This window comes from Diceros bicornis, chromosome X (assembly GCF_020826845.1).
Source record: "Diceros bicornis minor isolate mBicDic1 chromosome X, mDicBic1.mat.cur, whole genome shotgun sequence".
NCBI classification, from domain to species: Eukaryota; Metazoa; Chordata; class Mammalia; order Perissodactyla; family Rhinocerotidae; genus Diceros; species Diceros bicornis.
The window spans coordinates 73070192-73090479 of NC_080781.1; the positions used below are offsets into that span (position 1 = coordinate 73070192).

Here is a 20288-nt window from a genome sequence, read left to right on the forward strand (position 1 = left end):
TTTTACCTCCTTGGTTATATTTATTCCTAGATATTTTATTCTTTTTGTTGTGACTGTAAACGGTATTGATTTGTTGACTTCTCTTTCTGTTGGTTTATTATTAGTGTATAGAAATGCAACTGATTTTTGTAAGTTTATTTTGTACCCTGCAAATTTGATAGTAGTTGGTAATTATTTCTAATAGTTTTCTGGTGGATTCTTTAGGGTTTTCCATATCTAGACTCATGTCATTTGCACCCAGTGAGAGTTTCATTTCTTCCTTTCCAATTTGGTTTCCTTTTATTTCTTTTTCTTGCCTGATTGCTCTGGCCAAAACTTCCAGTACTATGCTGAATAGGAGTGGTGAGAGTGGTCGCCCTTGTCTTGTTCCTGATCTCAGAGGGATGGCTTCTAGTTTTTCACCATTAAGTATGATGTTGGCTGTGGGTTTGTCATATATGGCCTTTATTATGTTGAAGTACTTTCCTTCTATTCCCATTTTATCAAGAGTTTTTATCATAAATCGATGTTGGCCTCAGAGAATGAGTTAGGAAGCTTTCCATTTTCTTCAATTTTTTTGGAATAATTTGAGAAGGCAGCCGGTTCATTTATTTCTGCTCTAATTTTTATTATTTGTTCTTCATTTTCTAGTTCTGTCAAGTGTAGTTTAAGATTACTTGTTTGAGATTTTTCTTGTTTGCTGAGGTGGGCCTTTATTGCTATGAATTTCCCTCTTATAACCTCTTTTGCTGCCTCCCACAAGAGTGGTTTGTTGTATTTTCATTTTCATTTGTCTCCAGGTATTTTTTAAATTTCTCCTTTGATTTCTTCATTGATTCAATGGTTGTTAAGTAGCATGTTGTTTAGTCTCCACATATATGTGACATTCCCAGCTTTTTTCTTGTAGTTGATTTCTACTTTCCTAGTATTGTGGTCAGAAAAGATGCTTGATATGATTTCAACCTTCTTAAGTTTATTGAGGCTTGCCTTGTTTCCAAACATATGGTCTATCTCTGAGAATGTTCCATGTGCACTTGAGAAGAATTTGTATTCTGCTGTTTTTGGGTGCAATGCTTTCTATATATCTACTAAGTCCATCTGATCAAGTGTTTCATTTAAATCTACTATTTCTTTGTTGACTTTCTGTCTAGATGATCTATCCATTGATGTATGTGGGATTTGAGGTCCCCCACTATTACTGTGTTACTGTTAATTTCTCCCTTTAGGTCTGTTAATAGTTGGTTTGTATACTTTGGTGCTCCTGTGTTAGGTGCATATATATTTATAAGTGTTATGTTCTCTTGGTGGAATGTCCCTTTTGTCATTATATACTGCCCATCTTTGTCTCTCATTGTCTTTTTTATCTTGAATTCTGCTTTCTCTGATATAATTATGGCAACACTTACTTTCTTCTGTTTGTCATTTCCTTGGAGTGTTGTCTTTCATCCCTTCCTTCTGAACCTATATTTGTCTTTAGAGCTGAGATGTGTTTCCTGGAGGCAGCATATTGTTGGGTCTTGTTTTCTAATCCATCCAGCTACTCTGTGTCATTTGATTGGAGAATTCAATCCATTTAGATTTAGAGTGATTATTGATATATGAGGTCTTAATACTACCATTTTTATATCTTGTTTTCCAGTTGGTCTATATTTCCATTGTTTCTCTTCCTTATATTACTGACTTCCATTTCATTTTGGCGGTTTTCTGTGGAGGTTCTCTCAGTTTTCTCCTTTTTAATGAATTGTGGCTCTGCTCTGATTTTTTCTGTAGTGGTTACTGTGAGGTTTGCATAAAAGATCTCATAGACGAGATAGTCCATTTTATGATAGCCTCTTTTCTCCATTAGCCTAAGCAGGTTCCTTCCCTTTCCTCTTCCCCTTCCGAGGTATTGTTGTCACAAATTTTTCTGTTTTGTGTTGTGAGTTTGTGACTAAGTTGAAGTGTTTATAGTTACTTTTAATGCCTTCCTTTTCCTTATCTCTTAAGTTATAATTAAGTATTTTCTACCCTGTTCTGAAAGAGAGCTGCAGTTTTCTGATTTTGTCTCTTCATTTCTCTCCTTGATCAAAGCTTTGTAGATCTTTGCATTTTTGTTTCAGATATGATGGCATCCTTAATCATTTCTTGTAGGGGAGGTCTAGTTGTTATTAACTCCCTCAGCTTTTGTTTATCTGGGAATGCTTTTATTTCTCCATCATATCTGAAAGATAGTTTCACTAGATAGAGTATTCTTGGCTGAAACTTTTTGTCTTGCAGTATTTTGAATATATCATTCCATTCTCTCCTAGCCTTTAAGGTTTCTGTTGAGAGATCTACTGAAAGCCTGATAGGGGTTCCTTTGTAGATGATTTTCTTCTGCTGTCTGCTGCCCTCAATATTTTTTCTTTGTCATTGACTTTTGCCAGTTTCACTATTATATGCCTTGGATAAGGTCTTTTTTCATTGATGTAAATAAGAGTTCTATTGGCCTTCTGTACTTATAAGTCCACAGCAGCTATATTCATAATTGTCAAAGTTTGGAAGCAATCAAGATGTCCTTCAGTAGGTGAATGGATAAAAAACTGTAGTATGTCCAGACAATGGAATATCATTCAGTGTTAAAAAGATATGAACTGTCAAGCCTGGAAAAGACATGGAGGGAACTTAAATGCATATTACTAAGTGAAAAAAGCCAATCTCAAAAGGTTACATAGTATATGATTCCAACTATGTGACATTCTGGACAAGGAAAAACTATGGATACAGTAAAAAGCTCAGTGGTTGCCAGGGGCTAGGAGAGAGGAAGGGATGAATAGATGGAGCACAAAGAATTTTAGGGGGCAGAGAAACAATCTAACTCTATGCCTTAAGGAACTAGAAAAAAGAAGAACAAGCTGAGCCCAATTAGTAGAAGGAAGGAAATAATAAAGATTAGAGCATAAATAAATAAAATACAGAGCAGGAAAACAATAGGAAAGATTAACCAAACTAAGAGGTGGTTCTTTGAAAAGATAAATAAAATTGACAAACTTTTAGCTAGACTAAACAAGAAAAAAATAGAGAGGATCCAAATCAACAAAATTATGAATGAAAAAGGAGACATGACAACTGTTACTACAGAAATACAAAGGATCATAAGAAGCTACTGTAAACAACTATATGCCAACAAACTAGACAGCTTAGAAGAAATGAAAAAAAAATCTTAGAAACATACAAACTATGAAGAAAGAATCAGGAAGAAATAGAAAGTGTGAATGGACAAAATACTAAGAATGATATTGAATCAGTAATCAAAAATATCTCAACAAAGAAAAGCCCAAGACTAGATGGCTTCATTGGTGAATTTTACCAAATATTCAATGGAGAATTAATGGCAATTCTTCTCAAACTCTTCCAAAAAAATCAAAGAGGAGGGAACACTCCCAACTTCACTTTAAAAGAATAGCATTACCCTGATGCCAAAGTCAGAAAAACACACTGCAAGAGAAAAAAGCTACATGCCAATATTCCTGATGAATATAGATGCAAAAATTCTCAATAAAATACTAGAAAATTCACTTCAGCAACACGTTAAAAGGATCATTCACCATGATCAAGTGGGACTTATCCTTGGAATGCAGGATGGTTCAACATAAGCAAATCAATCAATATAATGCATCACATTAATAGAAAGAAAGAAAAAATATATGATGATCTCAATAGATGCAGAAAAATCATTGTCAAAGTTCAACATCCATTCATGATAAAAATTCTTAACAAATTAGGTATAGAAGGAATGTATCTCTACATAATAAAGGCCATAAATAACAAGCCCACAGCTAACATTATACACAATGGTGAAAAGTTGAAAGCATTTCCTGTAAGATCAGGAATAAGAAAAGGGTGCCCAGTCTCACCACTCCTATTCAACACAGTACTGGAAGTCCTAGCCAACAAATCTGGTAAGAAAAAGAAATAAAAATCATCAATATTTGAAAGGAAGAAGTAAAATTGTTCCTATTTGCAGGTGAAAAAATTTTATATAGAGAAAATGCTAAGATTTCTGGGAAGATGGTGCCTTAAAAAGACTCTGAACTCCCCTCCTCCCATTGATATAACAAATTTACAACTACTCTTGGAATAATTACCCCTAAGAGAGAACTGAAAACTGGATAAAAAGAACCCACACAGCAACGGACAGTGCCGACTGAGGTGGAAGAGGTAGAAATTCCTTTCTGGAAAAGAAAAAGCCACATTCTAGCCACAGTGCTGGGAGCAATCTTATGGTATGAAGTTTTTCCTGGAGGAGTGGGGGATCTGAACGGGAGAGCTTTGTCATGATAAGCAGCTTTTGGACTCAGCACAACCGAGATGAATGACATAACATCTGGCTTTGTTGGCTATTGAGAAACACATGGACTACTCCAAGAAAACTATCAAACATAAGGGAAAGAAAAGCCTGCACTTAAAGAGCTCATGCACAAATTTACACATTTTGGAAAGCAACCTAAAATCACCAGAAAGAAAGGTACACAGTTCTTTGGTGAAAAGAGACTCTTTTAACAGGCTTTGGGAACATCTTGGTGAGAGGTGAAACCTCCTCAGTCTGTGACCACCTCGCCAGGTCTGAGACATTGGGGGCAGCCATTATTGTGACCTAGTATAGGTGTGCTGACACAGACGCTGGCAGATGCCATGGGAGTTCTTCCCCTGGCCTGTTAATGCAGGAGTCTGCCCCACCCACTAGAGCACTGACTTGATCCAGCTCAGCCAGGGCAGGCAGTCTGACCTAGCCACTGGTGCCACATAACAGCAAGCCCTCAGGCAACTTGTGGGCCTGCATAGGCAGAGTGTGTAGGAAATCTGCATCAGGGTGAGTGGGTCTGCCTCTGCAGGTCAGGGCATGTGCAATGGGCAGGACATGCGGAGGGGTTAGACCTGTGTTGGTGGAGTTTGTGGTGTGTCAGGCCTCTGCAGCAGGATGAGTGGGTCTACTTCAGTGAGTCAGGTCATGCACACAGGGCGGGGCTTTGTTGACAGGTGTGTGGGCCTGTGGGTGGTGGGGCTTATCAGCTGCAATAGACTTGTGCTTCTTGAACAGCCACATAGGGGATCAGCCTCACCTTCCAATGCTTGAAACAATTGTGTGCTGTCATGTCTGGGTCAAGCCCCACCCAGCTGCATGCCTGAAATAGCTAATAACAGCCTTGCCAGCTGGAGGCCTACAGCATTTGTAAGCCCCTGAGCCTAGCAACCAGCCACATTGGGGGCCTATTCACTTAAAAGAAAACCTGCAACAGGAATGTGCTATTAGATCTTTCAGGTAACTGTGCTGGGGCTCCCCACATGCAACAACGTGATTGAAGGGACTATAGCAGCCACATGCAGCTGAGCGTTACGACCAGCTCGCCAGGGGGACAGCCTAGCCTTCCTATGCATGTGCAGCAAAAGCAACCCAGCCACAACAGAAAGACACACATAACCCATCAAGGGGACACTTCTGGAATATTTGGAATGGGTGACAAGAGGGAAACACACTACTGGGCCTTATAATGCATCTCCTACATATGGCCACCTCTCCAAGATCAGGAGATGTAGCTGATCTACCTCATACATAGATATAAGCACAGGGAAAGAGGCAAATGAGGAGACAAAGAAATATGTTCCAAATAAGAGAACAGAACAAATCCTCAGAAAAAGTACTATACAAAACAGAGATAAACTATCTACCTTATAAAGCATACAAACTGAGAGTGATAAGGATTCTAACTGATCTAGGGAGAAGAATGGGTGAATTCTGTGAGAATTTCAACAAAGAATTGGGAAAAAAAAGAACCAATCAGAAATGAAGAGTACAAAAATGGAAATGAAAAATTCACTAAAGGGACTCAATAGCAGAGCAGATAATATAGAAGAATGGATCAGTGAGCTGAAAGAAAGACTAGAGGAAATCACCCAAGCTGAAGACATAAAAGAAAAAAATTTAAAAGGAATGAGGACAGTCTAAGGGACATCTAGGACAACATCAAACACACTAATATCTGTATTATAGGTGTCTCAGAAGGAGAAGAGAGAGAAAAAGGGCAGACAGTCTATCTGAAGAAATAATATCGGAAAGCTTTCCTAACCTAAGGAAGGAAACAGACATCTAGGTACAGGAAGCACAGAGAGCACCAAACAAGATAACCCCAAAGAAGCCCACTCCAACACACATTATAATGAAAATGTCAAGAATGAAAGATAAAGAGAGAATCCTAAAAGCTGCAAGAGAAAGGCAACAAGTTACATACAAAGGAAACCCCATAAGGCTATCAGCTGACTTCTCAGCAGAAACCTTACAGGAGAGAAGAGAGTGACACGATATATTTAATGTGCTGAAAGGAAAAAACCTACAGCCAAGAAAACTCTACCTGGCAAGGTTATCATTCAGAATGGAAGGAGACATAAAGAGTTTCCCAAACAAACAAAAGATAAAGGAGTTTATCACAAGGAAACCGGTCTTACAAGAAATGTTAAAGGGACTTATTTAAGTGGAAAAAAAGACCACAAATATGAATAAGAAAATTACCAAAAAATAAAATAAAATCATAGGTAAAGGCAAATATACAGTAAAGGTAGCAGATTAACCACCTATGAAGATGATATGACAGTAAAAAGACAAAAGTACTAAAATTAACTATTTCCACTATAAGAGGGTAATGCATCCACAGAACAAAAAAATAGGTTAAATTGGATTTTAAAAAATGTAAAATGTGGGAGGAGAGGATTAAAAGAGTAGAGCCTTTAGCAAGAGTCCAAACTTAAGAGACCATCAACTTAATATAGACTGCTATATGCATAGGTTATTATATATGAACCTCATGGTAATCACAAACCAGAAAACTAAAATGAATACACAAAATATTAAGAGGAAGGAACTCAAATATAATACTGAAGAAAGCCATCAAACCACAAAGGAAGAGCACAAGAGAAGAAGAAAGGAAAAGAGAACTACAAAAACACCCAGAAAAAAGTAACAAAATGGCAATAGGTACACAGTTATCAATAGCTACTTTAAATGTCTATAAAATAAATGCTCCAATCAAAAAACAGGGGGTGACTCATTAGATAAGAGAAACAAGACCCATATATATGCTGCAAACAAAAAACATACTTCAGACCTAAGAACACTCACAAACTGGAAGTGAAGGGATGGAAAAAGTTACTCCTTGCAAATGGAAATGAAAAGAAAGCTGGGATAGCAATACTGATATCAGATAAAGTAGACTTTAAAACAAAAACTGTAACAAAAAACAAAGAATCTCACTACATAATGATAAAAGGAACAATCCAACAAGAGGATAATATCTATGCACCCAACATAGGAGCACCTAAATATATAAACCAATTATTAACAGAAATGAAAGGAGAAATAGACAGCAATATAATAACATTAAGAAATTTTAACACTCCCATTATACCAATGGATAGATCATCAAAACAGAAGGTCAGTGAGGAAACATGGGCCTTAAATGACACATTAGATCAGATGGACTTAGAAGGTATATACAGAACATTCCATCCAAAACCTGAAGTATACACATTCTTTTCAAATGCACATGGAACATTCTCCAGGATAGATCACGTTAGGCCACAAAACAAGTTTCAATAAATTTAAGAAGACTGAACTAATACCAAGCAACTTTTCTGAACACAATGGTATGAAACTAGAAATCAACTACAGGAAGAAAATTGGAAAAGCCAAAAATATTTGGAGATTAAGGAAAATGCTACTGAACAATTATTACGTCAATGAAGAAATCAAGGAGAAATCAAAAGACACCTGGAGACAAATGAAAATGAAAATACTAAATGCCAAAATTTATGTGGTACAGCAAAAACAGTTCTAAGAGGAAAGTTTACAGCAATAGAGGCCTACCTGAACAAACATGAAAAATCTCAAATAAATAATTTAACAGCGCATCTAAAGGAACTGGAAAAAGAAGAACAGAGTCCAAAATCGGTAGAAGGAAGGAAATAATAAAAATCAGACCAGAAATAAATAAAATGGAGACTAAAAGAAAAACAAGAGAAAAAAATCAATGATACTAAGAGCTGATTCTTTGAAAAGATAAAGAAAATTGACTAACTTTTAGCTAGACTCACCAAGAAAAAAAAAGAGGAGGCTCAAATAAATAAAAGCAGAAATAAAGAGGAGAAATTACAATGGACACCTCAGAAATACAAAAGATTATGAGAACAATACGAAATGCTATACACTAACAAATTGGGTAATCTAGAAGAAATGGATAACCTCTTAGAATCAGAAAACCTTCCAAAACTGAATCAAGGAGAAATAAAGAATTTGAATAGACCAATCACCCATAAGGAGATGAAAAGAGTAATCACAAACCTCCCAAAAAATAAAAGTCCTGGACCAGAGAGCTTACCTAGGGAATTCTACCAAACATTCAAAGAAGACTTAATGTCTACCCTTCTCAAACTCTTCCAAAAAATTGAAGAGGGAGGGTAGCTTCATAACTCATTCTACAATGTCAACATTACCCTGATACCAAAACCAAAAAAGGACAACACAAAAAATGAAAATACACGCCAATATAACTGATGAACCTTGATGCAAAAATCCTCAACAAAATACTAGCAAATCGAATACAACAATACATTAAAAAGATCATACACTATGATCAAGTGGGATTTATTCAAGAGATGCAGGAATGGTTGAACATCCACAAATCAATGTGACACACCACATTAAGAAAATGGAGAATAAAAATCACATGATCATCTCAATAGATGTGGAGAAAGAATTTGACAAGATACACCACCCATTTATGATTAAAAAAACTCTGAATAAAATGTGTATAGAAGGAAAGTACCTCAAAATAATAAAGGCCATATATGACAAACCCATAGCTAATATCATTATCAGTGGAGAAAAACTGAAAGCTATCCCTCTAAGAACAGGAACCAGACAAGGATGCCAACTTTCACCACTCTTATTTACCATAGCACTGGAAGTCCTAGCCAAAGCAATCAGGCAAGAAAAAGAAAGAAAAGTGATCCAAATTGGAAAGGAAGAAGTGAAACTGTCGCTATTTGCAGATGATATGATTTTATACTTAGAATATCCTAAAGAATCGATGAAAAAACATTTAGAAATAATAAATGAATACAGAGAAGTTGCAGGATACAAAATCAACATACAAAAATCAGCCACATTTCTATGCACTAAGAATTAAGTAGCAGAAAGAGAAATTAAGAATACAATCCCATTTACAATTGCAACAAAAATAATACAATACATAGGAATAAATTTAACCAAAGAAGTGAAGGACTTGTACAATGAAAACTATAAAATATTGTTGAAAGAAACTGAAAAGACAAAAAGAAATGGAAAGATATTCAGTGTTCTTAGAATGGCAGAATTGACATAGTTAAAATGTCCACACGTCCTAAAACAATCTACAGATTCAAGGCAATCCCTATCAAATGTCCAATGACATTTTTCACAGAAATGCAACAAACAATCCGAAAATTTAGATGGAACAGAAAAAGACCCTGAATAGCCAAAGGAATCCTGAAAAAAAATGAACAAAGCTGGAGGTATCACACTCGCTGATTTGAAAATGTACTACAAAGCTATAGTAGTCAATACAACATGGTACTGGCACAAAAACAGACACACAGATCAACGGAACAGAATCAAGAGCCAAGAAATAAACCCACACATCCATGGACAGCTAATTTTTGACAAGGGAGCCAAGAACATAGAATGGAGAAAGGAAAGTCTCCTCAGTAAAAGGTGTTGGGAAAACTGGACAGCCATTTGCAAAAAAATAAAAGCAGACCATTATCTTACACCATACACAAAAATTAACTCAAAATGGATTAAAGGCTTGAATGTAAGGCCTGAAAGCATGAAACTTCTAGAAGAAAACATAGGCAGTAAACTCTTCGACATTGATCTTAGAAACATATTTTCAAGTACTATGTCTGTCCAGGAAAGGGAAACAAAAGAAAAAATAAACAAATGAAACTACATCAAACTAAAAAGCTTCTGAACAGCAAAAGAAACCATCAACAACATGAAAAGACAACCTAATAATTGGGAGAAGATATTTGCAAGCCATATATCTGATAAGGGGTTAACATCCAAAACATATAAAGAACTCATACAGCTCAATAACAAAAATCTAACAATCCAATTAAAAAAGGTGCAAAAGGTCTGAACAGACATTTTTCCAAAGAAGATATACAGATGGCAAACAGATACATGAGAAAATGCTCAACATCACTAATTATTAGGGAAATGCAAATCAAAACTACAATGAGATATCACCTCATGCCAGTCAGAATGGCTATAATTAACAAGTCAAGAAATAACAAGTTTTGGAGAGGATGTGGAGAAAAGAGAACTCTCACACACTGCTGGTGGGAGTGCAGACTGGTGCAGCCACTATGGAAAACAGTGTGGAGATTCCTCAAAAAATGAAGAATAGAACTACCATATGATCTAGCTATTCCACTGCTGGGTTTTTAGCCAACGAACATGAAAATTCATATTTGTAATGATGTATGCACCCCTATGTTCATTGCAGCATTATTCACAATAGCCAAGTCCTGGAAGCAACTTAGATGTCCATCACGGGATGAATGGATAAAAAATATGTGGTGTATATACAACAGAATACTACTAAGCCATAAAAAAGCATAATATCTTGCCATCTGTGACAACATGGATGGACCTTGAGGATATTATGTTAAGCAATCTAATTCAGAGGTAGAAACTCAAATACCACATGATCTCACTCATAAATAGAAGTTAAAAACAACAACAAACAAACACATAGAGACAGAGATTGGATTGGTGGTTACCAGAGGGGAAGGGGGGAGTAAGGAGGGTGTTGGGGAAGAGGGAGAATCCCCCTCTTCCCTTTCCCTTAAGGTACTTATGGCTGTCCAAGTAATTAAAAGACAGGTTAGCAGGAGAAAATAATACCAAGTTTAATAACATGTATACATGGGAGAAACCAGGGCAACAGTTTCTCAATAAAATGGAAGAGATTCTCATCTTAAATACTATCTTCAGCTAAAGACAAAGGAGGATGTTGGGGGTGGGGGGAGTCAGTTATGAGAGATTACCAGGAAAGCACAGTAAACAAGAGTATGGTTATTATGCAGATTTAAGGCCTCACCTTCCACATTGATAAGTTTCTAGAGATGAGGTCATCCCCCTCTTCCCAGTACAGAGAGAGAGATACCTTTACAAATGGAGATTTTCCTTATAAATGTAAATGTTTTTCTGACACCCCTTTACAGGGCCACCTAGAGAATGTGGCCTGGAAGAGACAGAAATTTTGATAAGATGGGCTTGTTGGTGCCTTTCTTATTGTAGCATCTATTTTACATTTATTACAGCCATCATATGATATTGGCTCCTTCCTGAAACAGGTATTCTATGTTAAATTCTTTAGGCAGTTTGGAGGAGGTCAAATGTCCATCAGAGAAAATAATCAAGGTAAAGAGACATATTTCAGCATGGCCAATTTTGATTTCCCACAAGGGTAAAAGGGGTGATTGGGCACATATGTATGGCGATGAATGGTAATTAGTCTTTGGGTGATGAACATGATGTAATCTACACAGAAATTGAAATATAGTGATTTACACCTGAAATTTATATAATGTTATAAACCAATGTTATCTCAGTAAAAAAAAAAAAATATATATATATATATATATATATATATATAATGCAAAATAAGAAAATCCTAAAGACTCAACTGTTAGATCTAATCAGCAAATTCAGTAAAGTTGTAAGATACAAAATTAACATACAAAAATTGGTAGCATTTCTGTACACTAACAAGACTTCATCTGAAAAAGAATGATATTGATCCCACTTACAATAGTATCAAAAACAACACAATACTTAGGAATAAACTGAACCAAAGAGCTGAAACATCTCTACTCTGAAAAATACAGACATTGATGAAAGAAAGAAAAGAAGACACAAATAAATGGAAAGATATCCCATGTTCATGCATTGGAAGAATTAATATCGTTAAAATGTCAATACTACCAAAAGTCATCTACAGATTCAATGCAATCTCTATCAAGATTCCAATGGCATTTTTTACAGAAGAAGAAAACACAATTCTAAAATTTATATGCAACCACAAAAGATCCTGAATAGCCAAAGCAATCTTGAGAAAGTAAGACAAAGTGGGAGGAATCACAGTTCCTGATTTGAAACTATACTATAAAGCTTAGTAATCAAAAGCATATGGCACAAAAACAGGCTAATAGATCAATGTCACAGAATCTAGAGCCCAGAAATAAACCCAAGTATATACAGTTAATTAATATTTGACAATGGAGCCAAGAATACTCAATGGAGAAAAGAGAATCTCTTCAATAAATTGTGTTTGGAAAATTGGATATTCACATGTAAAAGAATAAAACTAGACTCTTGTCTTACACCACTCTGAAAAATTAACTCAAAGTGGATTAAAGGCTTAAATGTAGGACCTGAAACCATAAAAGTCCTAGAAGAAAACATAGATAAAAGGCTCCTTGACAGAGGTCTTAGCAATGATTTTTTGAGTATGACACCTAAAGCACAATCAACAAAATTAAAAATAAACAGGCAGGACTACATCAAACTAAAAAGCTTGTACATAGCAAATAGAAAATCAAGAAAGTGAAAAGACAACCTACAGAGTAGGAAAAATATTTGCAAACCATATAGCTAATAAGGGGTTAATATCCAAAATATATAAAGAACTGATAGAACTCAATAGCAAAAAAACAAATAGTCCAATTAAAAAGTGTGTAAAAGACCTGAATAGAATTTTTACGAAGAAATATATGAATGGCCAACAAGTACATGAAAAGATGTTCAACATCACTAGTCATTAGGGAAATTTATATAATGTTATAAACTAATGTGACCTCAATAACAACAAATTAATTGATTTTTTAAAAAAGGAAACAAATCAAAATCATAATGAGGGCCGGCCCCGTGGCTTAGCAGTTAAGTGCGTGCACTCCGCTGCTGGCGGCCCAGGTTCGGATCCTGGGCGTGCACCGACGCACTGCTTCTCCGGTCATGCTCAGGCCATGTCCCACGTACAGCAACTAGAAGGATGTGCATCTATGACATACAACTATCTACTGGGGCTTTGGGGGAGAAAAAAAAATCATAATGAGATCATCGCATGCCTGTTTGAATGTCTAGCATCAAAAAGACAAGAGATAACAAATGCTGGCAAAGATATGGATAAAAGGGAACCCTTGTGCACTGTCTATGAGATTGTAAACTGGTACAGCCACTGTGGAAAACAGTATGGAGGATCCTGAAAAAATTAAAAATAGAACTACGATATGATCCAGCAATTGTACTTCTGGGATATATCCAAAGGAAACAAAAACACTAACTCAAAAGGATATATGCACCTGCATGTTCATTGCAGCATTATTTACATATCCAAGATATGGAAACAACTTAAGTGCCCATCAACAGATGAATGGATGAAGATATTGTGATATACATATATACACACAATGGAATATTTACAGACAGTGGAATATTATAGATAGATATGCACACACAATGAAATATTATTCAGCCATAAAAAATGGGGAAATCCTGCCATTTGTGACAACATGAATGGAACTTGAAAGCATTATGGTAAGTGAAAAAAGTCAGACAGTGAAAGACAAATTCTGTATGATCTCAATTATATGTGGAATCTAAAAATAACAAAAAACAAAGAAAACCAAACTCATAGAAAAAGAGATCAGATTTGTGGTTACCAGAGGTGGGGAGTGATGGGAGGGGAAATTCTAAGAAGGTTATAAGACAAATAAATATTAGGGATATAATGTACAACACTATGACTATGGTTAACACTGTTGTATGATATATATGAAAGTTGTTAGAGTAAATCCTGAGTTCTCATCACAAAAAAAATAAATCTTTTTTTGCTTTTTCTTTCTATTGTATCTACACGAGATGAAGGATGCTAACTAAATTTATTGTGGTAATCATTTCACAATACTGCATGTAAGTCAAACTATTATGCTGTACACCTTAAACTTATACAGTGATGTATGTCAGTTATATCTCAATAAAATTGGGGAAAAATTTTAAATATTTCAGTTAAACTTTTTATCCAATACTTTAAGTCCTTCCATAACATCTCTAATAAGTGGCTGTCCAGCTCCTGCTTTCATACTTCCAATAATAGGAAACTCATTACCTCCTGTAAAAATCTATTACAGTTTTGGACAACTTGGTAAGAAAACACTTTAGATTTCTCTGTAGCTTCCATCTATTACTGCCAAAATAGAGCTTCTATACTTTAAAATTGATTTTCCAAATGACAACTTTATAGATACTGGAAGACAGAAATCAGTGTGTACATGATTCTTCCCTTCCCAGCTTAGATAGTTTCAGGCCCTTTGTATCACAAGATTTCAAACTCTTTCCACCCTGGACATTCTCATCATTTTCTATATCCCTCCTAAAATATAGAGCTCAAAATGTAGCACAAAAATCTTAGTTTTGTCTGAGCAGCACAGGACAAAGCATGGCTGTCATTTCCTTACATTTAAATATTATACACTTATTAATGTAGTCAGTGATTCATTACATTTTTATACCATGCATATCATTTTGTTGTCTCATTTAGCTTACTACCAACCATTTTCTATTACTCTTAACTAGGAAACTCTTGATAATTTGGAGTATTGAGTTGTTTTACCTCTTCATATATCATACTGGTTACATATGAGAAATTTGTAGTTCATAAAGACTTAAAAGTTTAGCAAACTGTTGTTACTCTCCCCTCAAAAAAGTGATTTTGATATAAGTTCTTGCACCTGTCTAAATAATCTTCCCCTTTATCCCATTGCTACATATTCTTAAAGAACAGGTGGCAAACAAGCAAACAAGAGTAATCTATATATCATTGTAATCCCCAGTCTAATTTAATAGCCCTGAAAAGTTATCATTTTTTCCATATTGGAAGAATGTGATCTTTTTCCTGAGAATTGGATGCAAAATTATTGCTAAGTGTCTGAAAATGTAATAAGAAGGCAATGCCTGCTCACTAGAAAACAGTGTAGGGTCTCCTGGAAGACAGACTGGACCCTGAACACTGAGGAAGGGATATCCATGCTTGAAATAGTAGGTGAATCTCTATATTGGCTCCCAACAAATGGTTTGTTTATTCCCTTTTCCATGGCTCTGCCTTCTTCTTCTTCCCAACCAATCATTCAATCCATGTCCCTTCCTTCTCAAATTCTGCTAAAACCTGCTTTCTGTAAGGAGTTTCAGTAATCCCATTCCAAAATGAGTATTTTATGTACTACACACCATTACACCCTTATACAACTAACTCTCTATATTTTTTCTAATAATCATTCAATTACTCCCCTACCGTTTTGTTAGTTTTCATTTGACTCCTGCTTTTCCAGCTGAATCTTCTAATTCACCTTCAACCTCCTTCATCCATATTTCACTGCAACCACCTTGAATGACTTTCAGTTCTTTGAAAGTGCAGTTTCTTTTTTTTTAATTTTATTTTTATTTATTTATTTTTTAAATTTTGTTTATTGCAGTAACATTGGTTTATAACATTGTAAAAATTTCAGGTGTACATCATTATACTTCTATTTCTGCATAGATTACATCATGCTCACCACGCAAATACTAATTACAACCCATCACCACAAACATGTGCCGAATTATCCCTTTCGCCCTCCTCACTCCCCGTTCCCCTCTGGTAACCACCAATCCAATCTCTGTCTCTATGTGTTTGTTTGTTGGTGTTATTATCTAATAATTATGAGGGAGACCATATGGTATTTGACTTTCTTCCTCTGACTTATTTCATTTTGCATAATACCCTCAATGTCCATCCATGTTGTCACAAATGGCTGGATTTCATCGTTTCTTATGGCTGAGTAGTATTCCATTGTGTATATATACCACATCTTCTTTATCCATTCGTCCCTTGATGGGCACTTAAGTTGCTTCCAAAGTCTTGGCTATTGTGAATAACGCTGCAATGAACACAGGGGTGCATGTATCTTTACGCTTTGGTGTTTTCAAGTTCTTTGGATAAATACTCAGCAGTGGAATAGCTGGATCATATGGTAGTTCTATCCTTAATTATTTGAGGAATCTCCAAATTGTTTTCCAGAGTGGCTGTACCAGTTTGCACTCCCACCAGCAGTCTATGAGAGTTCCCTTCTCTCCATATCCTCTCCAACACATGTTGTTTTCTGTCTTGTTAATTACAGCCATTCTGACGGGCGTGAGGTGATATGTCATTGTAGTTTTGATTTGCATTTCCCTGATAGTTAATGACGTTGAATATCTTTCCATGTGTCTGTTGGCCATCTGTATATCTTCTTTGGAGAAATGTCTGTTCAGGTCTTTTGCCCATTTTTTAATTGGGTTGTTAGTTTTTTTCACCATTGAGGATGATATTAGCTGTGGCTTTGTCATATATCGCTTTTATTATTTTGAGGTACTTTCATTCTATACCCACTTTATTTAGAGTTTTTATCATAAATAGATGATGTATTTTGTCACATGCTTTCTCTGCAGCTGAGATGATCATGTGATTTTTATTCTTCATTTTATTAATGTGGTGTATTACGTTGATTGATGTGCGAATGTTGAACCATCCCTGCACTCCTAGAACAAATCCCACTTGATCATGGTGTATAATCTTTCTAATGTATTGTTGTCTGCGATTTGCTATTATTTTGTTGAGGATTTTTGCATCAAAGTACATCAGTGATATTGGCCTGTAATTTTCTTTTTTTTGTGTTGTCCTTGTCTGGTTTTGGTATCAGGGTAATGTGAACTTCATAGAATGAGTTTGGGAACTTCCCCCCCTTCTGAATTGTTTGGAAGAGTTTGAGAAGGATGGGTATTAAGTCTTCTTTGAATGTCTGGTAGAATTCACCAGGGAAGCTGTTTGGTCCTGGACTTTTATTTTTAGGGATGCTTTTGATTACTTTTTCGATTTCCTTACTGGTGATTGGTCTATTCAAATTCTCTATTTCTTCTTGATCCAGTTTTGGAAGCTTGCATGATTCTAGGAATTTATCCATTTCTTCCAGATTGTCGAATTTGTTGGCATATAGCTTTTCATAGCATTCTCTTATAATCTTTTGTATTTCTGAGGTGTCTGTTTTAATTTCTTCTCTTTCATTTCTGATTTCACTTATTTGAGCCTTCTCTATTTTTTTCTTGGTGAGTCTAGCTAAAGGTTTGTCAGTTTTGTTTATCTTTTCAACGAACCAGCTCTTGGTTTTATTAATTTTTCCTATTGTTTTTTTTGTCTCTATTTCATTTATTTCTGCTCTGATTTTTATTATTTCCCTTTTACTTCTGATTTTGGGCTTTGTTTGTTCTTCTTTTTCCAGTTCCTTTAGGTGCATTGTTAGAGTGTTTATTTGAGATGTTTCTTGTTTGTTGAGATAGGCCAGTATTGCTATAAACTTTCCTCTTAGAACCGCTTTTGGTGTATCCCATAAATTCTGGCATGTCGTATTTTCATTTTCATTTGTCTCCAGGTATTTTTTGATTTATCCTTTGATTTCTTCATTGACCCAATCGTTGTTCAGTAGCATTTTGTTTATTAATCTCCATGTATTTGTGGCTTTTCTGATTTTCTTCCTATAGTTGATTTCTCACTTCATACCGTTGTGGTCAGAAAACATGCTTGGTATTATTTCAATCTTCTTAAATTTATGGAGACTTGTTTTGTGGCCTAATATGTGATCAATCCTGGAGAATGTTCCATGAGCATTCGAAAAGAACGTGTATTCTTTTGTTTTTGGATGGAATGCTCTCTATATATCTACTAGTTCCATTTGTTCTAGTGTGTCATTTAAGGCCTATGTTTTCTTATTGATCTTCTGTTTGGATGATCAATCCGTTGGTGTAAGTGGAGTGTTAAAGTCCCCTACTATTATTGTGTTACTGTCTATTTCTGTTTTTATGTCTGTTAATAATTGCTTTATATATTTAGGTGCTCCTACCTTGGGTGCGTAGATATTTACAAGTGTTATATCCTCTTGTTGAATTGTTCCGTTGATCATTATGTAATGCCCTTCTTTGTCTCTTTTTACAGTTTTTGTTTTCAAGTCTATTTTGTCTGATATGAGAATTGCTAACCCAGCTTTCTTTTCATTTCCATTTGCGTGGAGTATCTTTTTCTATCCCTTCACTTTCAGTTTGTGAGTGTCTTTGGGTCTGAAGTGTGTCTCTTGTATGCAGCATATATATGGGTCTTGTTGTTTTATACAATCAGCTACCCTATGCCTTTTAATTGGAGCCTTTAGCCCATTGAGGTTTCACGTAGCTATCGATAAGTATGTACTTACTGCCATTTTTAAACTTTCTTTTTTTAATCAGTGTCTTAGTAGTCCTTCTCTGTTCCTTTCTCCTTCTATACAGAATTGATGGTCTCTTTAGTTTGACCTCTGTCTGAAAGCTCTATTCTTTAACTCCCCTCCTCCCACCTTTTATGTTTTTGACATCATATCTAACCTCTTTTTTGTGCATTTGTATCCATTACCTTCTTATCCAGGAAATAGATAATTTTTCCTATTTGTGATTTTCTCTTACCCCCTTAAATCAGTCCCTTCAACATTTCTTGTAGCACTGGTTTCTTGGTGACAAACTCCTTTAATTTTTGCTTGTCTGGGAAACTTTTGATCTCTCCTGCCATTTTGAATGATAACCTTTCCAGGTACAGTATTCTTGGTTGTAAGTTTTTTCATTTTAGCACTTTATATATATCGTGCCACTCTCTTCTAGCCTGTAAAGTTTCTGCTGAGAAGTCAGCTGATAGCCTTATGGGGTTTCCTTTGTATGTAACTTGTCTTTCTCTTGTGGCTTTTAGGATTCTATCTTTATCTTTAATTCTGGACATTTTGTTTATGATGTGTTTTGGTGTGGGTCTCATTGGGTTTATCTTGTTTGGTGCTCTCTGTTCTTCCTGTACCTGGATGTCTGTTTCCTTCCTTGTGTTAGGACAGTTTTCATCTACTATTTCTTCAAATAGATTCTCTGCCCCTTTGTCTCACTCTTCTCCTTCCGGGACACCTATAACATGGATGTTAGTGTGCTTAATGTCGTCCCATAGGTGCCTTAGACTGCCCTCACTCTTTTTAATTCTTTTCTCTTTTACCTGTTCAACTTGGGTAATTTCTTCTAGTCTTTCATCGAGCTTGCAGATCCGTTCTTCTGCATCCTCTATTCTTCTTTTGAGTCCCTCTAGTGAATTTCTCATTGACAGTATTGTATTCTTCATTTCTGATTCGTTCTTTTTTATATCTTCCTTTTCTTTGTTGACATTCTCACTGAGTTCATCTATTCTTCTCTCCAGATCGGTGAGCATTCTTAGCACTCTTTGTTTGAACTCTCTGTCAGGTAGGTTGCTCATTTCTGTTTCACTTGGTTCCTTTTCTGGGGTTTTGTTCTTTTCCCTTACTTGGAATGTATTCCTTTGCCTCCTCATTTTGCCTCTTTCCCTGTACTTGCGTCTATGTATTAGGTTGGTCAGCTACGTCTCCTGCTCTTGGATGGGAGACCTTATATATGTGATGCCTTAGGAGGCCTACAGTGTGCTTCCCTCAGTTCTCATTGTTCAAGGGGTGACCCCTATGTGGGCTACATGTGTCCTTCTGTTGTGGCGTGTTTGCTCTCCCTGTAGGCACTCAGGGAGACTGAGTTATGCTCCTGGCCAGGTATTGTAATGCTCAGCTGCTTGTAGATGTTGTGAGCCCTTCAGTCTCTTTATCGGGTGTGGGGAGCCCCAGCACAGTTGGCTGGAAGTCTAACACCACATTTGTGTTTCAGTATTTCTTTTAAGTGAGTAGGCCCCCAGCGTGGCAGGTTGTTAGGCTCAGGGCCTTACAATTGCTATAAGCCTCCTGCCTTAGGTCTCTTGTCAGCTCTCTGAGGATTGCAGCTGTGTAAGGCTGGCCTCAGGCACGGGAGCATCCAATTGTTTTAGGCTTTGGAAGGTGGGGCAAACCCCCTATGTGGGTCTTTGAGAAGCACAATTCTTCTGCAGCTGACATGTCCTGCCACCCACTGGTCCACACACACAGTGAACACAGTCCTGCCCTGTGTGTGCGCCCCGACCTCCTGAAGCGGACCCAGTCTCTCCACAGTGGAAGCCCCACACACTCCACCACCGCCCCACACTCTCCACCCGCTTCTTGTGCACACACTGCCCCACTGAAGTCGGCTCAGCTTCCAGGCTGCAGAGAATCCAGTCACCAATCTATGCAGGCCCACAAGTTGCCTGAGGGGT

The 20288-nt window shown here is 36.4% G+C and overlaps 1 long non-coding RNA gene across 1 annotated transcript in view; it reads right to left on the minus strand.

Moving 5' to 3' along the window:
• The window catches only part of LOC131401183 (uncharacterized), a 163836-nt gene that overhangs the window by 79509 nt on the left and 64039 nt on the right, over positions 1-20288 (minus strand). The window lies entirely within an intron of this gene.